At 43.8% G+C, this 25,922-nt stretch overlaps 1 protein-coding gene across 9 annotated transcripts in view; it reads left to right on the forward strand.

The window, feature by feature from the left end:
• The window catches only part of PRLR (prolactin receptor), a 166,369-nt gene that overhangs the window by 24,127 nt on the left and 116,320 nt on the right, over positions 1–25,922 (forward strand). The window contains exon 1 of one of the 9 annotated variants that reach the window (XM_038535354.1): positions 13,315–13,455. The exons of 6 other annotated variants lie outside the window; for them this stretch is intronic. The gene's annotated coding sequence lies outside the window, so the exon portion shown is untranslated. Of the gene's footprint in view, positions 1–13,314; positions 13,456–25,922 lie in introns of those variants that run through there. 2 more of the 9 variants (XM_038535350.1, XM_038535348.1) reach the window with 2 other exon arrangements.

Raw genomic sequence — 25,922 nt, forward strand, 5'->3', positions numbered from 1 at the left:
AAGAAAAAATCAGTCTTGACTTTCTCAATCTTGACTTGCAACACCAAGGATACTGAAGGTAAAGGTTCAAGGAGAAAAAAAAAAAAATCAACTACCAGCCCAAAATATTTAGCATAGCTTTGGATAAAGACTCAAAATTCCCAAGTTTGTCCATTAGATGGAAAAAAAGGAGCTTTGTTGTTAGGAAACCATTATTTCAGAAGTGAAGTGGCCCCACTAATACTTTGCCTGCTCCAGTATGAATTATTGGTCTCTTTACACAGATATTTGACAAGTTCTTAGCAAAGCTGTGTTAGACTAGTGCAGAGCCCCATCAGATCTGTACTGATAGCCCCTGAACCATCACTTGGTAGATTTCTGCTCCCTTTTATGCCATAGGTGGTAGACAATACTTCAGATCACAAATGGCCAGAACATGTTGAATCCGAAGTTTTGGCATGACACAATGCTGTCTGCCTCCTTGTGGTGATTTCTGATACAATGGAATGATTCTGAGGGTGCCTGGGTAGCAGGGTCAGTTAAACATCTGCCTTCTGCTCAGGTCATGATCCCGGAGTCCTATGATTGAGCCCCACATCGAGTTCTTTGCTCCGCAAGGAGTCTGCTTCTTCCTCTCTCTCTGCTTCTCCCCTCTACCCCTCACTCATGTGCTTTCTCTTAAAAAAATAATAAAGTCTTAAAAAAAATAGAATGATTCTGGCCATGGTAGGAACTTAAGAGATCTTGGTTCATCATTTCTTTTTTTATGTCCAGTGGGTCATGCTAGTTATACACTCAGCAGAATATCTCACTGAGCACAGCATCTCATGCAGCCACTGGCATCACCTTTGGCATAACCACATATTTGATAACTAAAGGATTTTTTTTTGTTTTATTTATTTATTTATTTATTTATTTATTTATTTATTTATTATTTATTTATTTATGAATCTTTTTAAGCAAATCAGGAGCCTAACTTCTATTGCATGAAACTCCATTCAGTTTTCTACTGCATGTAGAAAAGACAGCTCAGTCTTTTCTAAAAAGATTATTCTCCAACAAGGAAGCATTTGAGGCAACGTGTCAACAAGGTGGCCTGGTAATTGTTGCTCCTTCCAAAACCAGATGAAAGATGTTGGCTCAGATCATCTTCTCTCCCCAGTGCCCCATGGGAACAAAATCTACCAAGGTTACAGCTGACACCGAGAAGCCATTAGAGATTGATAACATATTTAAGAATGAGGCCAGGAATAGGGTCATTATACAACATCCTCTATTTGATTGTATTAACAGAGGAATTTCCACTGACATTTTCAGAGACATAAAAGAATTACTGGCTTTCACAGGAGTATAGGAATGACCTAAAGCTATATGGCATTCATGTCATGTCTCTTGTTAATATATCTTGTATTATTAGTTTACTTTCTAACAGATGCCCTAATATATTTTTCTTAAGTAGAAACAAGTTGTATTATGATCATCGTTCTTAAGAGAATTACCTAAAATGTATTCATTTAATCTCTGAATCATTTTCCAACTGCTATTGCTTCCCCGTTATGTGCTGGATACTATGTGAGGCACCAATATGAAAAGGTGACATCTCTACTCTTGAGAAACACACAGGTCTGGTGGAGGAGAGAGCTGTGATAGGGTCACAGATGGGGTTAGGGCAGTTATTGAACAAGCAGGAAAAGAATGAGGAGATTCTTTAGAGGAAATAGCACACACAAACTTACAGCTAGTCACAAGTTCCTGAAATCTGGGGCAGCTACAAGGAGTCTGATGGGCAAAACACACAAGGAAGAAGTAGGAAAGGACAGCAAGTGTGGCTGAGAAACGTAGGTCGGGCCAGACGGTAAAGAGCTGAATACTATGTGGGCTATGTGGAGTCTTTTGTGATTCATGGTAGTCACAATCAGTGGAAGACTTGAAGTCGGGTCTCTTGATTCATAGGCATGGTTTTCCCTGTGGGATTACACTCATCCCTTCAAACACAAATGACCACCACACTGAAGATCACTGAATGCAAATACTTAAATTGCCTATCGGAAGCAGTCATTGAGTTTTCTTATTATTATCTCCATCCAAGTAAAGTATAAAGAGTTAAGTAACTTGTCCAAGGTCACACAACAAGTTAGGTGATCCCAAGCAATCTGGCTTCAGAGTCTCTAGTCTTAACTACACCACGTACCCCCCACCCCAGATCTAGACGGAGATCTTTATGCATTTGTGTGTTCTACTGATACGAGTGTTGGCAAGTTAAGTGAATACCTTCCAGAATAGATCTGATAACTGGTCAGGTTTGAAACTGAAAGGATAAATGTCTATAGCACAGGTCTTGGGATCAAGGAATGAAAGATATTTCCTAGTCACACTTCCAAATACCTTTTATTCTGCACTTTCCTGGCTCTTTGAGACCAAACATCTGGGACTGGGCAGCTATATCCTGTTAAAAGCCATATCCTGTTAAAAGCATCCTTCTGAAGTACCAAAAGGATGTTACTCTGAGATGCTACAAATATTGCAATCGTATTCACTACTCAAGGCATTGAAAGTTAAAGCCGGGGATCCCTGGGTGGCTCAGTGGTTTGGCACCTGCCTTTGGCCCAGGGCGTGATCCTGAAGTACTGGGATCGAGTCCTGCGTCGGGCTCCAGCATGGAGCCTGCTTCTCCCTCTGCCTGTGTCTCTGCCTCTCTCTCTCTCTCTCTGTCTATGATGAATAAATAAAATCTTAAAAAAAAAGAAAGCTAAAGCCTGCAAATCTGCAAGACAGATTTTGTGCCTGATTAGTACTGGTGGTTTGGTTTTGTTTGAATATTCATGGAGAAAATGGTAAAGAAATTGGAATGTAAGTTGAAGTTAAAGCAGGATGGGCAGGCCTGACTAGTATTTCTCTATGCAATGACATTAATAACATCCAAACAGACCTTAGGGCTGTCTTCTTACTTTGCAATTACCAAAGGAATAAGATACCATTTTCCTTGGAAGCCTGAATGTTAAATATACTCCTACAACATGATTCAAATATTGTGGTTTTAAAAGTCACCTACTGTGTTTTGAATATCTATAGCTCTTCGATACCTTATTAGGAGTCAATACTTGCTGGAAGTTCAGCATCAAAGATTCATTGTGTGGGAGGAGGCAGGGTTACTCCGAAACACAGAACCAGTACAGTAGTTGTTACCACAGGACGCATCTGACAACGTTAAGTAAGAACTTTCAATTAACTAGCATGGAACTTCCTCGACTTCCAGTGGGGTCATGGCCTGGTACACCCATTGTACGTTGAAAATACTGTAAATTGCAAATGCATTTAGGACACCTAACCTACCAAACATGACAGCTTAGGCTAGTCTACCTTAAACGTGCTCAGAACACTTCCATGAGCCTCCAGTTGGTCCAAATCCTCTAACCCAAAGCGTAGTTTATAATAAAGTGTTGACCAGCTCACGGAATTCATTGAATACTATACTGAAAGTGAGAAACAGCATGGTTGTATGGGGACAGAATGGTTGTAAGTGTACTTGTTGTTCACCCTCGTGATGGCGTGGCAGTCTGGGACTGCGGCTCTTTGCCCCTGTTCAGAATCATGAGAAAGGCTTTTCTCGCATATCGCTATATTTGGGAAAAGATCAAAATTCTAAAAGTATGGTTTCTACTAAATGCATATTGCTTTTGTAGCACCTTAAAGCTAAAAATCATAAGTCAAACTATCAGTATGTCAGGCACTGTCTGCTCTGTGATACCCTGCAACTACTATGCAAAATAGTGAGCTCCATTTCCCCAGAGGTGGTTGAGCAGAGATTGAAGAACTATTGGAGGGTGGTGCCAAGGTGGAATAAGAGCATGATGTCTGAGGCTGGGCTACAATGGCTTCCAAAGATTCCTCCTTCTCTAAAGTGTTGTGAAATAATTTGCAAGCCCTGGCCTGCACACAGACCTTCATATTCCATTTTATCATACTCACCCATTCCAAATGGAAAAGGATACTCCGTCCACTTTTTGGAAGTCATTGTCATCTTTACATTCATTTTTATGTCTCTGAAATGTTAATATTTGTTGAGCTCATAGATACTATGTATCTACATGTTACATATTCATATATATCTACATGTTGGCATATAGATTAATGTATCTATGTGTGTATTTGCACATGCCCAATACATTTAACAGCATTTCATTAATCCTCTGGCCATGTTTACAAGGTAGAACATGAGAGGTATATTTCTGTGATCATATTACAGATGAAAAAACAGGGGCCCAGGATCTTCCCACAGCCTCCTTGTTTGGTAATAGCCCTTTGAATAGAGTCCTTTATTTTCTGTGTGGATATCTTGTTTGGTTTTAATTACAGTGAAAAGTACTTAAGGGAGAGGGCATAGGAAATTTGGATAACTTTCTTTGGAGAGATTTTATCTTTTGTTTTATTACCCTAGAATGCATTGTTCCTGGTCTAAGATTTCCCCTCCTCACACGTAGCTAATATTTAAGAAGCATGTGTTAAATTGAGTTGTCATACTAACACTTTCCCAGTCTCGGGTCAGAGCAAAAGGAGACTATGTACATCTTAGATCTGATGAGACCACTAGAGGTCAAAGCATCTGACAACAGGGAAAATTTCAGATGATGTGATGCTCCTAGTCATAACATAGAAGTAGCAAGATAAATGTGCATGGGTGACTAAAATAAGACTTCCCCCCGTAAATCAGCTCCTGCCTGAGTCAAATGATAAATTTCTCAGAAGCATTTGTAAGACTGGATCCAGCTTTTGTTGCCTTAGGGAGACTATATAAAGCAGAGATAACTGCTATATTCAAAGGAGAATTGGTTTGTTTTCCTGTTGATGTTGAGAGGCAATGGTGATGGTTTGGCTAGACCCTGCTGGAAGGCCCAAAACAAGATTCAAAGTCCTCAACTTGGAAATGAAGAGTCAACCTTTTTCTTTTTCTTTTTTTCTTTTTTTTTTTTAAGATTGTATTTATTTATTCATGAGAGACACAGAGAGAGGCAGAGACATAGGCAGAGGGAGAAGCAGGCTCCCCGCCGGGAGCCCAGTGCAGGACTCATGGGACTGCAGGATCACGCCCTGAGCCAAAGGCAGACACACAACCGCTGAGCCACTCAGGAGTCCCATTTTTCTTTTTCTTTTTAAGATTTATTTTATTTTAGAAAAGAAAGGGGAGAGGGGCAGAGGGAGAGAATCTTCAAGCAGATTCTCTACTGAGCATGGAGCCCAACAGGGGCTTCAATCGACTGAACCATCCAGGCACCCCTGAACCTTTTTTCTGCTTTGGCTTTTCTTATATAAGAAATCTCACTCGAGGATCAACTGCATATTTTTACAAGGTCATGGTTTTGCAAGACACGGGCCATGTTTTCAAGTCAATGGTTTCACTAACCATTGACTTAGAGTGTCTTAGAACTGCTAACATTTCCGAGGCATCTTGGTAGGCACTAAATCAAATAACCCACTCCCCAGGGCTTGTCTGTGTTCCAAGCCAACACAGGCCTTATCTCTTGCCACAGAGATTCATTTGCAGTACTCATTAGTCATTCTCCAAGCCTTTAACTTAGGCAAGCAAAGATCAGTGTCAGCTGTTTTTCCCTTTCACTGTTGAGATGCCCTTAAAAAACTGACCGGTGCCAACTCTGGTGAAAATTCCACCTTTATTTTTCTTGTCCAGCTAAATGATCACTTCTTCCTTTTTATCTTATCCCCTTGCTCCAAAGCAGGGTTTGGTATGCTTCTGTCATTCTCATTATGGATTCTTAAGATGGCACCAGGAGAGTGAGCAATTGAACTTATACCTCTGTTTAATGCAGCTTCCCTGAGCCATAGAAGATGGATCCAAGTTTTTAGCCACTCTCATGAGATAGAAGATTCTTCAGCAACACCCTTCATTATCAAAACATGGGACAAGAAGTAGAGATGTCTAGTAGATAGATTTCTGCTCACTCCTACACATCACCTTGCCTTTGCAGGGTACTTCAAAAGAAATTTTTTTCATTCTAATCTCATAGAAACTCCAGGAAGTATATATTATCAGTCTCATTCTTCAGAGATGAAGAGAGTAAGGCAAAACGGTAACGTGGTGTGGCCTTGGCCACATGGCAGAGAAACAACCAGGTCATGGCTTGGGCACAGGTCTTCTGACATCTGCCATATCCAAGCCTCTTTTTTCTACTTCATGGCTGCCTTCCCAGTTTCATGAAAAGAATCAAAGCCTGGACAGATAAATAACAACAGTATTAAAACTAATGATTGTCTTTTTAGGATTTGCTACGTGCTTGATGCCATACTAATAACTTCAGGTGCATTATTGCTTCCACCTTTCATAATTTTTGAAGGCTACCATCATTATCCCCACTGAAAGAAGAAACTGGGTTTCAGATAGCGTAAGGGACTTGCTCAAAGTTATACTGGTTGGTAGAGATAGCATCCATCCCCAGATATTGAGCCGTGGAATTTGCTAGCTCCATAAAACAAAAATTTGAGGGGAAACAAACCAACAAACCACGGCCTTGTGAACTGAGTCCTGAGCATGAAGGATAAAAGGTCTGAGTGTGAGTTCTAACTCTGATTCTGTTCACCTGTGTGATCTCGGGAGAATCTGTTGACTCTTTGGATTGTCTACTTCTCATTATAAAATGGGGCTGGTACTATTTGGCCTGATGTCTCACAGAGGAGGAACCAGTTAGGCTAGACGTGCTGAGAGTCTCTCTAAGCTGGAGAGCACCATACAAAGATAAGGTATCACTCTTAGAATTGTAGCCCTAGTGTCCTGACACCTCATAGCACTGCCAGAAAGTCTGGATTTTTCCCTCAGTCCCATATGCAATCCATAGCTGCCAGATCAGCTTGGTTAAAAAGAGCTTTATTCTTAGAGAATGTGTCCATAAGAGTATCTCCATTTCCTTGTAGAGTGAGATTAAGCTACCTTCTACAAACAGTATATTTTTGAGCAGTCTCTACCTGGCTGCTGGACAAAGCCATTGTCATCAACAAACTAGATGGAATCACTGCCTTGAGGATGTTTATATTCTGGGAATGACTAACAACTTTCTCTTACCCTAGAGCAAGTAGGGCTTTCAGAGGGAAGATCCTGGGGTAGCCTGTGGCCAAGGCCAAGACAGAATTGAATTGCTCTTGTGTCCAGGGTCACTGACCATAGTGAGAGTTGCCATTTACCGATTGCCTCCCATGGGACAGGTGCGTTAATCTATTATTTCTCCCAATAGCCTGTGAAGTATTTTTATCCCCAATTTCCAAAAGACAAAAGTGAGGATCTGGGAGAAATAGCCCTAAGCTAGTAGGTTTTGTACTGGTCTTTCTGAAGTGGGAGAGCTAGATTCTTATCTCACGGAGTCGAAGAATGAATCTCGAGGATGAAGAAGAGTGAGTAAAGTGATACAAGTTCATTAAGCAAGGATACAGAGAAAGCCCTCAGGAGTAAGAGGGATCTCGACAGGGTTGCCACTGGGGGCTTGTAGGGTTTGTCTTTTATTGAAAGCCAACCAGGGAACCTAAATCCTTTTAACATCTCTATTGATATCACGTTGAGTAAGGACTAGTGGTAACACCTTTAAAGGCCCATTTCCCTTTTAGGGTCTGGTTCATTTTCTATTGGCCCAGAGTAGCTCTTATAACAAGACCCCACCTCTGACACTTAGGGACAGGATGGTCTGATTTGTTTATTTCTGGTTTCCTTTCATCTCCACATTTTTGAGATTTTTGTGAGCCTGATTCCGTGGCCCCTTACCTATCTCTCCCTACCTGGCCCTGCCTGTCCCTTACTCATTTCTGCTGGGTTATCCATCCTCTGTCCCCTCAATAAGTAGCCAGTTTCCAAGTGCCACCCCTCCTCCAGGGCAGCCCTCCTTCCTGCCAGTCATCAGAACCACCCAGGGCTTAGAGGACCATGCTGGCAGGAAAGAAACTGCATTTTCTAAAACTCACAACCACACTTCGGGTTGGGTCTGGGCTAGAACCACTGCTCTCTGTCTCTACTTTTTTTAGGGGCAGGGGGCTTTATCAAAGCCTTTGTTTTTCTTCTCGCCATTCAGTGTGGGTTTCTATTTAGTTGTGACAATAGACATAATATTTTTGGAAATTTTGCTCCCTTGGAATACAAATTTGAAATTTATGGGGATTGAGAAAGCTATAAAATGTAGTGGGAATGAGCAGTCTGCAATGAGAAGTATGCAAAATACTAGTTTTCCATCTCGTTTACAGATCTACAGTCACCTTATTTTGTAATATCAAGATAAGTTTTGTGGTTACTGCATTGCTCATGTAATAACCAGGTTTTATTTAAAGAATGATGAAGGACAGAACGTACAGAGGGAGAATATATTTTGGAAGACTTGTTTTTTTGTTTGTTTTCAATTTTCAAGTTTTGCAGAAAGTCTTTTAGAAGATATTTAAAAGTTTCCTAAGTTTCACTCCCTTTAAGGTAAACTTCTAGCTATAAGAATGATGCCTTTAAAATCTTTTTTTAAAAAGGATTTTATTTATCTGACAGAGAGAGAAAGAGCACAAGCCAAGGGAGGGGCAGAGGGAGAGAGAAGCAGATTCCCCACTGAGCAGGGAGCTGGGTGTGGGGCTCAATCCCAGGACCCCAGCATGATGACCTGAGCCCAAGGCAGATGCTTAACTGACTGAGCCACGTAGGCACCTCACCCTAAAAACCTGTCATTACCTGGATCACAGGAAATTGGTGGAAATTTTTACTACTAATCATATAGTACTGCAGAGTAGATCAAACAACTCTTCTTTTCAGAAAATAACACTTTCAGCCACATATGTTAATCTGCCTCATAGATTTAAGCATTTCACATCTAGGGGATCTTAAACTGAAAATGTCCACAAATCACACAGCCTGGCTGGCTGGGGAGGAGGGAAGATACAGAGTAAGGGGATCCACCCTGAATTCCAGTCTCTTGGCTGATCCTGCATTTCTCCTACAGCATTTCTTTACATTTAAGAAAAGCCCAATTGCACTTGACAGGATGAGCACTGGGTGTTATTCTGTATGTTGACAAATTGAACACCAATAAAAAATAAATTTATTAAAAAAAGAAAAGAAAAGAAAAGCCCAATTGTCTTGCAAACTGTATCACCCTTTTGGTGAGGTTAGAAGGCTTATGGCCACATTTCTAGCATTTTCTCTTGGTTTTCGTGCTTTTGGAGGAAAAGAAGCCCTGTTCCCTCTGACACTGGAGCTTCCTGCCAAAGGACTCTGCTTTCTCTGTGGCCAGCTCTGGAGACCCAGAAATCCAGTCTTTCGGGGACAGCCAAAGTCACAGGCAGAGGACACATAATTAGCTCGTGTGAACTTTGCTGTTGTTCTTATGGTGGTGGTTTTTATTTAGGATCAAAGAGTTCAAGGGGGAACCGATCTGCTGGCTGTGGGGAAAGTTTCAGGTTTCTTGGCTTAAGCAGATCATTGGACTAACAGGTTACCTGTAGAGAGTGTCTGACACTCCCTGAGCGGCTCTGCACTGTCAAGAGCTGCAGTAACCACAGTCTAAGTGACTGATTTTATGACCTAACCCAGGTAGGTACTACATACTTTTTAGTGGCAAAGAAGCGGTGGGGAAGGAAAAGAGAACAAAGACCCAAGTGGTGGAATTTAGTAATAAAAACAAAGCAGAAAACCAAAAACATATTTCTTTCAACAGCCAATGTACTTTCCTGTTTAGAGAACTGTTGCCCCCCACTTAACCACCAACAACAAAGAATAAAATAAATTGGGGCTCCTGGGTGGTGCAGTCGGTTAAGCAGCCGACTCTTGGTTTTGGCTCAGGTCGTGATCTCAGGGTCGTGGGATCGAGCCCCACATCGGGCTCCACACTCAGCTCAGTGTCTGCTTAAGACTCTCTCCCTCTACCTGGGCCTCTCTCCACCACGCTCTCCCTCTCAATAAATAAATATTAAAAAATAAATAAATTAAGATTAAATGGCTAGTTACTCAATAGGGGTAGGGAAATTAGAGTCTGGAATTCCCGTGCTTGTCTTTGAGAAAGGAATGAGGCAAAGAGAAGATGAAAATGCCATTGTCTGTTCTGTGCAATAGAGAGACTTCTGTGAGCATCCACAGAAACCCGTCCTTCGTCTGTTGCCAGGAAAGCCCACGGGAGGTTATCAGCTTTGCAGCTTCCCTAAGGGCTCCGTGGAGTCAGGGCATGAAAAAAAAAAAAAAAGTTTCTGTTTGGGTACTTTGGCAGGTATAAGACAACTTTATTGAGTAATACTCTGCTAGGGCCTGGGACCAGCACCAGGTGAGCAGGAAAAGAGAATCCCTCTCTGGGACAAGGTTTTCTCAACCCTCCTGCTCTCAGAGGGGCCCTGGGATGTCTACAGGAGGAGTACGGGAGTTGTCAGCATCATTGACAAATTCCTGAAGTGGGTCTTCTCTGTCACTGGGGGAGCTGAAGGGAGGCCAAAAGATGTTGTAAGAGGAATTGAAGGGCTGGCTAGAGAAATGGTCCCGTGTGCACCTCCGGTGCCACACCCCTGGCGGCTCCCCCACAGTCAGGGCAGGGCCTAGAGGCTGCTTTGCCTTCTCTCCAGGACAGGTGTGGCTCCTCTGCCTGCCAGTCTCGTTCTCATGCTGTTGCATGTCCAAGGATCATCCCCAGGGGCTGATGCAGATTCATGTTGGCCAACTTAAGTGGTAAAGGGGACCCTGAACTGGGATGCCTGGGTAGCTCAGTGGTTGAGCTTTGGCTCAGGGCGTGATCCTGGAGTCCTGGGATCGAGTCTCACATGGGTCCTCACAGGGAGCCTACTTCTCCCTCTGCCTATGTCTCTGCCTCTCTCTGTGTGTCTCTCATGAATATAAATAAAATCTTTAAAAGGGAGGGAGGGGACCCTGAACCTTGGCTTCTGGTAGTTTTGCTCCCATCCAAAATTGAGCAAGGATGTGTGCTGAGAGCAGCACCCCCTGGCGATAGAGGCTCCCTGCAGGGGGTGAGTCTCAGCCTAGCCCGAGTGCTCTCTCAGGGATGATGTGAGGTGCGTGCACTGGTTTACCTCCAGCTGCCCTCCACGTTTACACCGGTAGGTCCTCTCTCCAGCCTCAAGACTCAATGGCTGTGATGAGAGGACTGGCAGTCGGGTGGGGAGGGATAGAGGAGAGCTCAGCTGAACAGGGGAGAGGCAGGGATGCCAACTCCAGGAGAGTTTAATCCTTCACCTGGGCTCTAACCCCATCTTCAATAGCCCAGACACTGGGGGAGCAGCCAGAGGGGGCGGGCGGAGTTGGCCCTCTGACTAAGTGGTGTTCAAAGACAGAAAAGAGAAAAGCAAAAAACCATTATAGCTTTAAACACTTTCGCTGAGTCTGCTTCAGGTCCTGGAGCAAAGCACACAGGGAGAGCTGGCCTCACCCTCTTCCTTTCCCATGAGTGACTTATTTCTCCTTTTGACTAAAGTTCTTGGCAAAGTGATTTACCTTGGATAAGAAAAAAGTTGAGGCCAGGGGAGACTGGTGCCCAAGGACCATCCATTCCCCTGGGACCCATTCCCTCAGAGAAGTCTTAATTGGCCTCCACTTAGTCGATCTGCAGACCCACTGGGGTGTCTTTGCCAGTGGCTTCGGGCTGCTGCCCAGGCTCCCAGGCGAGAGCTCCGTGCTCCCACCAGCACAACAGTCCTCATGCCTCAGCCCGGGGAGTGAGGAACATTCCTTTCTACAGAAGCACTTCTCTCGAGGAGGCGAGGCCTGCTAGCTGAGGTCTGTCATGCCTTTGCTCACAGAGGTGCCAGCCTAACCTCTGCCCTTCATCCTCTCTCCTTCTAACCCCCTTGCCCATGCAAGACTCCTTACCTTCAGGCCACGACCAGACCCCTTTCACACTTCAGAATGTGATTTCGTAAGAAACCCCCACGAGGATAGTCATTGCCAACCTCCTGGAAGGAACCAGAGGACTTCTGTTCTCCTGCCTGCCATTGCAGTGGCTTCCTTTGGTGGCCAGGGCCGTGAGCAGTCAGACACACTGAGCCTCTCTACGTGGATAAGCAAAACTCCATTGACTTCTCTCCTTTCCTGTTTTTCCCTCAAGGATCCAGGGAATTGCTAAATGTGTCCCACAGCCCTGCCATATCTTCTTCAGCAAACTTGGAGACATTCTTCCAAAGGTGTGGCAGTTTACTATGCCCTGGGCATCTTCTCATGCTGTGGAGGCAGCAGAAAAGAAAACCATGCCTCTCATACCACCACTTCCACACCCAGCCTTCCGGGGAATCATAATTCTTGATGCATCCGGAGGAGGAGGGGCTCCAGAAGAAAATGGTTGGCACAGTCAGCTTGAAAGAGGTTATCCTGAGCTATGGCTCAAATTTTATACACCCATTTATTCACCTAGAATTTACTGAGCACCTACTATGTTGTGCCTGGGTTCTAGAGCTACAGGGTGGAAGACAAACAGTACTGCTGCAGAACCTGGGGAGTTGAGTCTAGAGCAGGACCTCACAGCCAATGAGGATTCTATGCTCAGGACTGTTGGCCCCCCAACTAGCTTCTGCTGTGAGGGACTGCCCCCCAGCTTCTCCTGGTGGGGCCCTAGTGATACGGTGTGAGGAGCAAAGGCGCAAGGAGGTGCATCTGACTCAGGGGAGTCAGGCTTTGGAGAATTCCTTCAAGAGTTTCAGTTAAGGGCGCCTAGGTGACTCAGTCAGTTAAGAGACTGCCTTGGGCTCAGGTCATGGTCCCAGGGTCCTGGGATGGAGCCCCTCATCAGGCTTCCTGCTCAGGGGGAGTCTGCTTCTCCCTCTCCCTCTGCCTTTAGTTTCCTCTCTTGCCTTCTTTTTATCCTGCCACACTCTTGGCACCTTCCAAAAAGCTTAGTGGCTCCTCCCTGCCTACAGGATTGGGTTCAGACTTCTCGGTTTGCCTTTCTGGGGCGTGCAGGCTCAGTATAGGACTGTTGAATACGGTATCAGAATGCACCATTCTCTTGGTCTTTTTCAGCACCTGTATTTCACAAGAGTTGATGGGCTGGTCTTTCTGGAAACTTGAGATTAGTATTTTTCCTTCAAAATCAACTTTACTTCTTGCTTAGAACCTGTTACAGACAAAGGTCTTCCCCACCCCTACCCCCAGCCAAACCCAATAGACGTACGTGAGCCAGCTGACCCCTGACCCCACACTCTGACCCTTGGAACGAACTGAAACAAAGTGTCCCTTCATGTTTTTCAGCAATGGGTTGTCTTGTCTGCCCTAACTTCATAACTGAACAATGATTGCAATCCTCTGTACTTTAATATGTAGATAAATTATTAACAGTGGGTTGTACCTTTTCCCAGGTTGTAAAAGGATGAGTGGTTAGAGTCCCAACGTTCTCCTTGTCAGTGGAGGAAATGTAGGAGAGGTTGTCATCTCAGGCCACTTGTCTCTAAGACTCGTAACAAAGATGTGGCAGGCTCCAGCCAGGAGTGTGAGCGGGGTGACAGACAGCAGAAACGCCCCAGGTGAGCCTTGGTGACTGTCCATTTCTTTGTCGGTTTTGATCCTTTTTTCCCATCTTTCACTTCTGGGACCAGGAACGGGCAGCGGGCAGAGAGTATAAGTAGCATATCAATGGCTGTTCAAAGGTCTTAGGGAAAGGGCTGTGTTTTGATAAGAAATGGGCAAGGACACTACATGTTAACATAAAGACCAACGTGAAGGCCCACTGTGAACCCCAAGTATTCCAAGAGGAAAGTGTGGACCTGGCATGGGCACAAAGATGGAGAGGCCAACATGATAATATACTGGCGTGATCACATGACAGACCAGTCTGTCCTAGGGGAATGGGAAAGGACAAATTGCGGGGAGAAGTTGGGGACGGGGCATGGTTCAGGGACCAGAAGATGCTGGAGTGAAGGATGCATTGCTTGATGTGGAATTGGGAACACCTCCAGATCCAGCAGGAAGGTAGAGAGACTGAACTGTGCAGAGCCACTGGAGCCCGTGCATGCCGCCTTCATCAACCATAACTGTTTTGGGCTGAGGTGTTGTTGTCGTTGTCGTTGTTGTTGTTTTAACAGCTGTCGGTTTTTTAGAGCAGTCTTAAGTTTACAGAAAAATCATGAAGAAAATACAGAGGGTTCCAGTGTCACCCAGTCTCCCCTACATGCAAATCCTTTTATTATTAACATCTTGCATTAGCCTGGTACATTTCTCACAATGATGAACCAATATGGATATATTAGTATTGGTTAAAGTCTGTAGTTTACATCAGGGTTCACTCTTTTGTGTTGTATCGCTCTGTTTGACCAGTGTGTAATGTCAGGTGTCCGCCGTTACAGTGTTATATGAATAGCTTCACTGCCCTAAAATCCCGTCTCTCCCAATCTGGCTTTCTCCCATACCCTCGGCAGCCACCGATCCTTTTACAGTCTATATTTTGCCTATTCCACGATATCATATAACCAGAATCACATAGAATGTGAGTTCTATAGAATTCGGACAACCTTCTTTTACTTAGCAAATATGCATTTAAGTTTTCTCCACTCTTCATGCCTTGATAGGTCATTTCTTTTTAGTGCTTAGTAATATCCCCCTGTATGGATGTGCCACAGCTTGTTCATCCATTCAAGCAGACTTTTCAGTGAGTTAAAAAGCAGAAGCAAGGGGCACCTGGGTGGTTCACTTGGTTAAGCATCTGCCTTTGGCTTAGGCCATGATCTCAGGGTCCTGGGATCTAGCCCTGCTTTGAGATCCCTGCTCAGCAGGGAGTCTGCTTGCCTGCTTCTCCTCCTCCCCACTCATCCCCTCCTTCTGCCTCTCCCACCCCATGCTCTTTCACTCTTGTGTGCACAGGCTGTATCTCTCAAATAAAAAAAAAATTTTTTTTTAAAAAGGCAAGCAATGAAGAGTAGATGAAGAGGAAGGAGCAAAGGCCACAAGATGTGAAAGAAGCAAAAGGTTTAGAGAAGGGGAATAACAAACTTTAGTGCAGAGGCCTGAACCAGCCCAAGACAAGGTTCTTGAGACCAGTGTTCAGTGAGAGAGGCCAACTCCTCGCTGACTCCTGCCAGGCCTTCCCTGCTTGTATAGTCATGAAGTTTTATAGATACTTCATAAGGGTAAGAACCATGCCAGCCTCATCCTGAGAGTCCAACACATGGCAGATAGCCAATGAATAGTTGACAAGGCCTCTAAACCTCCAGAATCTTTTCTAAAGGGCAAGTTTGCCCAATCACCAGAAGATCTGAAGCTTCTGAGGCTGGCCTGTCATCTCTGGCGGGTCCCAGCTGCCTGCTTGGCTGAGCCCCTCTGTGCCACAGGTGGGGGGCGGTGGGGCAAGGGTAGCCTAGGACTTTTACCTTCTTCCCTGGGAATACATGTCTGTTGCCACCATCTTCACCTGTCTTGTGAGATGTTCTACAGACACAAGCAGGCCCGACTGTAGGGAGGCGGAAAAACCAAGGGAGATATGGGCCAACCTAACATAGGAGGTTAAAAAAGCTTTCTTGCCATAGGATTGGAATTCAGCTCTCCATGTACTCGTTTTTCAACCCAATCACATGGCCGGATAATTAGCCCAAACAACTTCTGTATAACTGAAAGAACAAGCGGGGTGATTCAGGTGATAAGAAACAGCTACGAGAGGAAGATGGGCCATGCCTTCCACTCAGAAAAGATGCTAGCGTACAGGGGGAAATTCTGTGCCACAAAAGTCTCAGTCCATGAGTGGGAATGGTTGAAGCCCAGTGAGGGGAGTGCAGCTGGGGAGAAGGGGCTGCTCTGCAGGGGAGCTGGTAAGTCAGGTCAAAAATTGCAAAGCACATAGAAATCTGCCAGTTACAAATTAGTAGCTCAGTGGTGCTCCCTGGACAAAATAGCACATCACTCAGACCTGGTGTGTTTTTGCAGGGTCATTGCTTAAAATCTGGTCTTCTCCTAGGGTGTGGTATTGGTGTTCCTTGATATCCACATGACTTCCCGTGTAATGAGCAGGAAGACTATGAGGGTGTCTGGCTTGGGGTCTGTTCCTATCCTACCCATGTAAATACTCATGTGCCCTATGTAGTTCCCACAACCAGTGGAGGGCTCTTGAGAATTTCTTCTGTAAGAAAAAGAATGTAGCGGATTCTTGACCCAAAGGCTATCCTGAACAATGGGGCTCATGGAGACATGCATTGACTCCTCATCCCCACTGTTACTTCACTAGAGGAGTCAGGGTTACTGTAGACATTTAATTAGATGGAAGGCAGAGGTAGAAACATTAGGTGGAGTGATGAATAGCTGCCTTCCCACCTTGAAGCACCAAATGGCAATCCCTGAAGAAGGAGGACATGTCTGTGAGGTAGGTGGCCCAGTGTTGATTCTGTAGGTCCCCAGAGGGGTAGAAAAAGTAGTCCAAACATCTCCATGTAATCAGAAGCACAAACAGAGGAGAGTCAAGCTCAAATCACAGCATGGTGTCTGCCTTGGGGACAGTTGGTCTCTCCTGATGCATCCACATCTGGCCACTTCTGCTGAACCTGGCGGTGTCTGGGGCATTGCTGGCACATGTGGATCCCCACAGACTACGACAAAACTTTCCATATCCAAAAAGTTCTATGAGGAAGATGGTGTCTGTGCCTCACCAAAATCTATTTTCTTGGGGTGTCTGTTATTTTGGTGCTTTACGACACGGAACTTTCAGCTTCATTTCTTGCTCATTGGCTTTTGTCTTCAGGCGTAGGACCTGCTTGTGGAAATTTAGGGCACAGTCCACCATTTGGCAGTAGAGGCAAAGTGGCAAGCCTCAGTTGCTCTGTCCTGGGAACACGCACCACTGCCACACAATCCTCCGCCTCTCTCCTCCCATTCATGCTCTTCCTCCCTGGCTTTCCTGAACACTCTTTAGACTTAACTCCTTCTTTCTTGGTCCATGCCCTTCCTTGCCACTTATCCCGTTTGTTAGCCACAGACATGGGAGCACATTTAAATATCCACCCATAACAAAGGTAAAACCTAAGCATGGGACCCAGAGTCCCCAGGAAATTGGGATGTAGGGGAGAGAGGAGGTCATAGAGCTGAGAGTGGCAGGCAGAGGCAGGCACTGGCTCTTTCCCAAGGAGCCCTGAATTTCCGGGGCCATTAAAGGGCAGACATTTATGACAGAGCCCACAGCCATGCCCTTACTGTCTATAACAAAATTATAGGTCACTCACTTACTCATGTATTCTCTCAGCAAATGCTGAGTTATATAACAGGGTTGACTTGGAACGCAAAGATACCTGAAATATAGTCTTTTCCCCACGAAGTTTCATAACAAGTGTGATAAAGTCTGTAGTCTGTGGTTCTGAAAGACGCCCGGGTAGTGGGTCTGCATGAGGAAGCTGGGAGCCCATCTGGGCTGATCTGGGAAGAAGTCCTAAGGACTTGACACCTGAAACGAGTCTTGAAGGGAAGGTTGAGAGGAGGAGGGCACTGGTAGCATGTTCCTGACAGGAGCCAACGCAGAGGCAAAGGCACGGAGCAAGCAGGGGGGTCATTGGGATTTCAGTGGCTGGAGGCCCAGGGAGAAGGCGGAGCCAGCTCAGGAGGGACCCTGAGGTCTGTGCATGGGAGGCCGTGGAGCAGGGAGGTGTGCAATCAGATTCATACTTCGAGCAGGAAGGCCTGGCTGAAATGTGGAGAGCAGTTTAGAAGGAACCAGACAGACACACAGAATGCATCAGAGGCTGTTACAATAAGATTGGCCGGAAACGACACCCTCTCCACACCTGTCCACCCTGGGCTCCCTGTCGGAGGGGAAGGCCAGCCGGAGAAAGGGCTCGCGGGAAACTCGGTCATTGGTCGCATCATTTTTGTGCTGCCTGTGACTATAATGGCTTTGTCTTACAGCCACTATCATGTCAAATCCCCATCGCGTGAACGTTCCCGTCAGGTGAAAGCTAGCCTCCAGAACGGGGACGACAACCGTCTGTTGTCTGAGCCACTCAGCTCGTGGCCCTTTGTTACGCAGCCCAGCGCACGCTGATGCAAGCGGCGGCTCACTAATCCCACATGGAGGCTACTGGGGTGTAGAGAGGAATGCCTCCCTCGAGTGGAGAAGACACACCTTCTACGTCTCCCAGGTCTCTCCAGGGCCAGTCCAGGTCACGTTCTAGTCTGGAGGTTGGGCAGCATCGCAGGGTCGTGCTGTGGGTGAGCCGCCTGGCGAAGTTACTTGTCCTCATTATGCCAGCACCGCCCAGTAGAAATATAAGGTACCAAAAAAAAAAAAAAAAGAAAAAGATAAAAAGAAATATAAGGTGCCAATATGCTTGGGAAAACTCTCTCCTGCTCCCAGGATTCTGAGCAGAAACAGGTGCAGCCAAATATAACCCCAGCCCCCCTCCGCCTCCACCCAGCCTCTCACAAGGAACCGACAGGGCTGCTCTTAGAGTAACGGACACGTGGGCAGAGGGGAGACAGCTGCTCTCATTCCTTGATAGGCCTCGATCCCAGCAGTGTGCATGTATAAATTCCACCAGTGTCACTGCTCCTGCTAGGAGTCCCACAGTTAATTATTAACAACTAAACAAATCCATAGTGAGCTGAGATTAGGTCTTGATGCAAGGCTCGGGCATTTTCTGAAAGCATGTTTCCATGAGGACTTCGCCTCCATTGGATTCCTCATCAGGGTACAGGACAGAAAGACAGACAAACATCAGGTCTGTAATTTCAGCTAGAAGGGACCCAAGCCTGAAACCTCAGGGAGTTCACTTGGGAAAGGTCTTCCTAGAGAAGTGGACTTTCCTAGTCAATGTCTCAACCAAACAGGGGTTTGGAGGGAATAAAAATCACATTACCTTAGAAGGAACTGGGGTAGTCTGGCCTGACTTGGAGCCTATTTAGAGAGAACATCATTCATTGTGCAAAATAACTCTAAATGATGGTAAACTGTCAGGGGAATTTGGCTGATTGCCGGGGTACACCCACCATGAAATTAACACATTTTGGAATTTAGGTTGGAAGGGAGGTGGAAATTCATTTTGTTCTTTCTCAGTGTATGGTTGAGGCTTCTGTAACCGATGGGTAGCCTACGTCTAGAGAGTAAGACTAACGCCTTGCTTCCTGCCCAGGGAAGTCTAAAAGCCTAGGATGCTTCAGAATGCCCTTAGTAGATGTTTCTCTAATGTTCTTCAAACAGTTCCCCAAATTTTTTATGCAAAATAAAATTTTCCTTTATTGCTGTAATACAGAAGTGGACCTTGACCTAAAACATGCCAAAATCTCATCATTCAAACTAATGGTAACCCCACATTGGCTTAGCTTTTGTGATACATATGGCATTAGGGTAAATCAGATGACCTACCTCTTAGATGCCTCATAGATACTTATGTTATTATTTGGAAGGTTGAATAAATTTATGCAAAGTGCTTAGAACTCCACTTATACTATCTCCTCTGCAGCCTTAGTGTGTCCCTGATTTGGTCAAGTAGAACCATGCATGCCCTGTGAGAAAGGGAAGGAGGTAAGGTGCAGGCAAGGTTGACCTTCTAGGTAAACACCATTGGATGAGCACCCGTGTGCTGCAATGGTCGCCATGCCCATGTCTAATGCATCCTAGTCCATCAAGTTCTCACTTTTTTAAAAGCTTAAAAGTTTCAAAGTGCCTCAATAAAAGGCAAATACTCTTCTGAGGGATATCATTTTAATCAGCCAACCATTATCAGGAATTCTTTTACATCTTTCCAGGGGCCTAAAAGAGCAAAAAGGTCTTACAGGTAAAGGCACAAGAAAAAGGCCAGTCTTCTGATGGGAGAGAATTCACACCATAGATTGGGATGGTAATTTGATATCTAGACTGATCCACTCCAAAATGACTTTTTCTCTAAGAATAAATTCAGGTCTTCTTGGTTATGTTCTTGCAGATAGGAAACATATTTTTATATATAAAAAATATATATATATATATTTACATATTTTGACTGTGTGAGTTGGCAAAAGGAAATGGTGGAATGTTTCAAGTACCATGCCTATTTTGTTTTTCCCAGAAACATATCCATCTACATCCCTGAGGTTTCAACATTCCACTCAGTTCTGGGCTCTCTATCCAAAAGAAAATGATCACATGCCCACATGTGTGTCTATAGCTGACCACAATGAAGTATCAGAATTTTATTCAAACTCTATGGCCTCTCTCCACATGTGAAGTAAAGAGGAAATCACATGGACCCTAAGGGGTATCTTAGAGACCCTGGCCTTGATTAAATTAAGTTAAATTAAATTAAATTAGATTAAATTAAATTAAGCAAGTGTAACAGGATCCTTAGGAGACAGACTCAGGACCTGGGATCAGGCCACACTTTCTGAATGTGGAAGGCATACCATGAGCCTGCCAGCTTTACTGGAGAACCCAAGAATTAAGGCCAGGACACATCAAGAATCCTGTATTCAATTCTGTGATGTACCTTTGACAAGGAACATTGACAACTTATAGTTTGTCCAGTGGGTGGTGACAGGGAAATAGATTGATGATACCAGAGAAATGTGAGACATGGGATGTTGTTTCCCAGAGGAAGATGATGGCTGTCTATTCTTTAAAGGACTATCATATGGAAGAGGGAGAAGTATTCTTCTTCACTCCAAATGGTAAAAGTAGGACTAGGGAAAGGATATTATGGATGACCAAGTCTTTCCAGCACTTAGAGTTGTCTAGAGTGAAGCATCATTGTGCAGGTTGATGCTTTGCCTGGTGTTTGATGTGTTGGCTCAGTGTCAGGGGCATGTGGTGGGGGAAGGGGCAGAAGGGACACCAGTCAGAGAGGTTGAAGAGCAAATGCCTTCTTGGGCAGGAGATTGCACTAGTTGTTGCTAACTATTAAAATGATTTTTTAAGTGGATGGATAATAAAGTGGGTGTATGGTTTCTGTATTCCACAAACTTTTAATTTCCTACATCAACTATTTCATGCACAGAAAACCTAAGAAACAGGGAAGCTAATAAGGTTGCAAAGTATTTTAAACTTACTGTCTGGGGAGCCATTGGATCACAAATGGCAGGTACACATTGTGGATCAGAGCATGGGCTGTGGAGGCCAAGCCCACATGGGTTCAGGTCCTGCCTCTGCCTTCATTAACTTTCATGTTCTGGAATGAGTTATCAAACTGAGATATGCCTTCACTTTTGTGGCTGTAAGGTGGAAATAACACCTGACTTCTACTGTTGTTGTGAGTCAGTTACCACACCAGAACTTCAGAACTCTGTCTGGCACATGGTGAGCTCTCAGTAAATACTGTTTTACTCCGTAAAACAGTAGCTTAATGATGATGGTCACAGAAGGAGAAATCATCGGGGTTTCTTAAGTCCGTAAAAGAATTTAAACAGCATGGCACTGCCTTCAGTAAAAAAGCATACATGTTCAGGAGTAATTAATTCTGTAAGTGGAGTGAATGACAGCTAGTCCCATGAAGCAATGGAAAAATAGAGCCTGGTGATATTTTTGGATAGTGAAGCCCAAAGAGAATGGAAGGGTAGCCGAGTTCCTAGGATTTCCCTGGACTGCTTCCTTGGACTGTGCTCTGCCTTTTTCCCCAAGAGACATAAAAACCAAAGCCTCATCCAGATTACTCATCTTTCCCAGTGTTAACAGTACATGGTTACATCTGGTTGACAACTGAATTATCTCTACCCTAAATTTTTTTCTTATTGTAAAAGCACCTGTACGACCAGGGGGAAAAGGAGAAAAAAACACAAGAAGGCTTAGTTTCTCATCATGGTAATTGCCTGAGACGGCTTGTTGGGGGTCTGGGAGCCCTTCATCCCAACTTTGGTCTTTTGAATTTCCCAGGTTCTAATTACTTTGCTAAGCTGGAAGCTAATGAAAAGAAGGGAGAAAGATCTTGAATGTCCCTCTCAGGACATAATGTGGCTCTTAAGAGTCTGTCTTCTTATTTGTCCAAATGAAATAGATCACTGGGGAAACAGCAAAAGTCTCCTCCTGTTGAGAAAACACATTTTCCAGTCCTGGGTGTTACACCACTTTGGTTCTATGTGAAATAAGGCAGCGTCCTAACTCTAAATGATCAACTGCATATAATGGGATGAGCTTATTTTTCATGTTCCCAATAAATACAATGAAACCACAGACAACTCTGGATGGTCTCTTCGGAAACCGTATGGTGCCAAGAACAGGAATTTAAATTGGTTCCTTTCTCCTTGGGTTGTTTATAAAACCAACATTATTAAAAATTACTAAGAACTATTAAGCTTCATTAGTGTGCTCTGGGGCATGATTCAGTGCTTGGGTAATATGCTCTAATCATCCACTGATCATGCCCATCTCCTAGGACTCTTCCAACTGGTACGTTCATGCTTATCCTGAAATTTTAAGTAGGGACGAAACAGTAGCTTGCATCAAGTGTGAGGTGGAAATTATTTCTCCTGATTGCCTTGTTACTATTTCTTCCTCTTTCTTGTACTTCTTATGACACTGGTCATAAAATCTATCTGCATGGAGATCTGTCCATTACACAGAACATTACATAACTTAATTTACAGAGGGAAAATTATTTCTGGCAGCAGTATCACTTAACCTGAAGAGGCACTATTTGGCCAACTAACTGTGGGACTAAGAGTCAGGCTTAGACAGTGCCCTGGTTTCTCTAGGTCAACAATTATAAGCTGTTCTCTTTTTTTTAAGATTTTATTTATTTATTCATGAGAGACACACACAGAGAGAGAGAGAGAGAGAGAGAGAGAGAGAGAGAGAGGCAGAGACACAGGCAGAGGGAGAAGCAGGCTCCATGCAGGGAGCCCGACATGGGACTCGATCCCGGGACCCCAGGCCCTGAGCTGAAGGCGACGCCAAACCTCTGAGCCACCCGGGCTGCCCTATAAGCTGTTCTTTACTTGACCTAGCATAGATGTAGATGGTGGTTGAATTCAGCAAAATTTTCCTCATGGAAGTTTTATTTGTCTGAAAGGCTTTACACACTGATCTGCAAAGAATGCCCACAAAACCCCTTGGTTTGAGAACACGGGCTGCAGGCTAGGTTCTCCCAGGCAGAAAATACATCTTCAAAATTTCAGTGGTTAATGGTGGAACATGGGTCAGATGTAGTGCAGCATGTTCCAAGTCCCCTCTCAGCCAAATGCAATAACTTGTCAACTTTACCTAACAGCAGCTGAAGACCTTAAAACTGTCAGCGGTCTCCATGAAAGATCTCAAGAAAGAAGGTGGAGAAACATTTAAATGTGTGTGGATAACTTCTACCTTCTATTTGCACGCACAGAGCCTGTAAGAAGGCTTTAGGATCTATTCTCCTTAATCATATAGAAAGAATTCACTGGGTTGGAAAATTTTAGCTTCCACTTTATTTCTTACTTTACAAAGAATTGTGCTTCATCTGTGAATGAGTTCTGATGATAGAGAATTGGATGCTGCAAATTAGTGTTATTAAACGTGCTAAGGCAGGGGAGGGACTCCTTTAGAAGAATAACATAGTCTGAGGGGGATCTCTTCTTCCTAGGCATCTGCCCAAAGATGTTTCTGAACTTAACAGTTACATTAAATAATTCAAAATTGGGGCACCTGGGTGACTCAGTGGCTGAGCGTCTGCCTTTGGCATGGGTCCCAAGGTCCTGGGATCAAGTCCCACATCAGGCTCTCCCTCTGCCTATATCTCTGCCTCTCTGTGTGTGTCTCTCATGAATAAATAAATAAAATGTTAAAAAATAAATAAATAATTCAAAATTACTGTAAGTGCACAGCACTTTCCTCCCACAATGTTACTGAAATTAAGGATGTCAAATCATTCTTCTCCCATTATTACTTCACAATGGAAATGTATGGCTCATCCTGCTATTAGACTAACTAGAGTCTAATGCCTGACTAATTAATGTACAACAATGCCAGGATTAGTAAGCATGATGTTGATTGACTTTAGCCCCTAAGAACATCACTTTTGGTTGAATAAATAGAATGGCCAGTGGAATCCCTATGTAGCTGTTATTGGCTGGTTTTGGACACTCAACTACATACCCCAGTAAAAATAATAGGACACAGTTTTATTCCTATGAAAACTTGAGAATTGGGCATTTTAGGACTTAACTAAATGGTTGCTCATTACTTTTGTCCAAGGACATACTAACCAATGATAGATTTTTAAATACCTGCTATAGGCCACTTCCATTCTTGAATTGAGGAGGTAGGAGATACTTAACTTCAGAGAGAAATTCGCTAACTGTACAGAACCTATGTAGTAAACGTCAAAATGAGAAGCATAGGTAAGTGTTGTATAAAATTACTCTGTGAAAAATAAAATAAATAAAATAAAATAAAATAAAATAAAATAAAATAAAATAAAATAAAATAAAATTACTCTGTGACCCACTCAGGCTAATGCAGGCACTCCATAAGCACTTACAAGGGTAGGTAGCTCTTTATCTGCTCACTTGCATATTATTGCCCCACTGTGCAGGACTGGAAGCTTCATGGGGGCAGGGCCCATACCATCTGTCTTACCTGGCCTGTAACTAGCAATCAGTAAAAGGTGATAGCATAAAGGAAGCTACATAGAGAAAATAGGGCAAAGGATGGGCAAAACTTTAACAGACATGAATGTTTAAAGGCTGAATGAACAGATAAACCAAGACAGGAAGCAAGAATTAGCAGGCCAAATATATCCTTTCACTGTCTCAGCAAACATTTGCAGATCCCTCCCCATTTGCTAGATACTGTGTCAGCAATATAGGTACAAAGGTGAAGAAACATCATTCCCAAGGGCCGAGAAGAGATTTGCAGACCAGCCTGGATAACATGAGGTAGGCTGACTGGGATTAGGAATGGTCAGGATTGGTGAGCTGTGAAGAATAGAGTACATATGGTGTGAAAAACTGTGGGACCTTCATCTTGATGATGAAAACCAGCAAAAAAATTTAAATTAGGGAAGGTTAAAAAGTCATTGGGAAGGTCCCCAAAGTAACCATGACATCATTGTTAGGAGAAGGTTTGTTACTGATGGAAACTTTAGTCGCACACCCTAAGAACCACTATCTCAGCACTTTAAGAAAAGTGAGGTATATTTACACACAGGCAGAAATTTCCAGGACTGGGTAATATTTGCATTTTTATTGTTTAATTTTTACCTTACCATTATGTTAATATTATTAACAGTGTTTTGTAATTTTTTCATAAATATAGCTTGTTTCTTTAAATAATACATTCCTAAAAAAGCTCTGGTGCATTGCTAAAATGTGGTTTTAGTATATTCTATGAATATACTAGACATAGACAAAAATCTTTTTTAGCAAACTTCACTTGCATTTTATAATATACTTCAGTGGGATAGTGGGACTTGGTCATGCCCATTTCATAGAGAAACTGCTAGAATTCATCTGCTCCATGACATTAATGTAGGGCCAGACTGTATTACAACTAACATCAGTAACTAACCTACCTCTTCAACATGATGTTTCCTATGGAACATGCAGTGAACATTTTGCATTTTGTCTATGCAGCCAGATTTTTTTTTAAAGATTATTTATTCATTCATAGAGACACAACAGAGAGAGAGAGGCAGAGGGAGAAGCAGGCTCCATGCAGAGAGCCTGACGTGGGACTCGATCCAGGGTCTCCAGGATCGCACCCTAGGCTGCAGGCAGTGCTAAACCGTATGCAGCCAGATTTTAACAAGGTGTATTCTGGTTGCAAGCTAGTTCCTTCATAGGATATATAACTATCTTCAGACCCCATAAATAAACTACAGGTGTAGGAAGTAGGAAGACGAAGAGGATCTCGGTGTAGAAATGAACCTTTTTTTTTTTTTTTCTTTCTTTCTTTCTTTCTTTCTTTCTTTCTTTATTTATTTATTTATTTTTATTGGTGTTCAATTTACTAACATACAGAATAACACCCAGTGCCCGTCACCCATTCACTCCCACCCCCCGCTCTCCTCCCCTTCTACCACCCCTAGTTCGTTTCCCAGAGTTAGCAGTCTTAACGTTCTGTCTCCCTTAGAAATGAACCTTA

The sequence above is a fragment of the Canis lupus genome, chromosome 4, assembly GCF_011100685.1.
Source record: "Canis lupus familiaris isolate Mischka breed German Shepherd chromosome 4, alternate assembly UU_Cfam_GSD_1.0, whole genome shotgun sequence".
NCBI classification, from domain to species: Eukaryota; Metazoa; Chordata; class Mammalia; order Carnivora; family Canidae; genus Canis; species Canis lupus.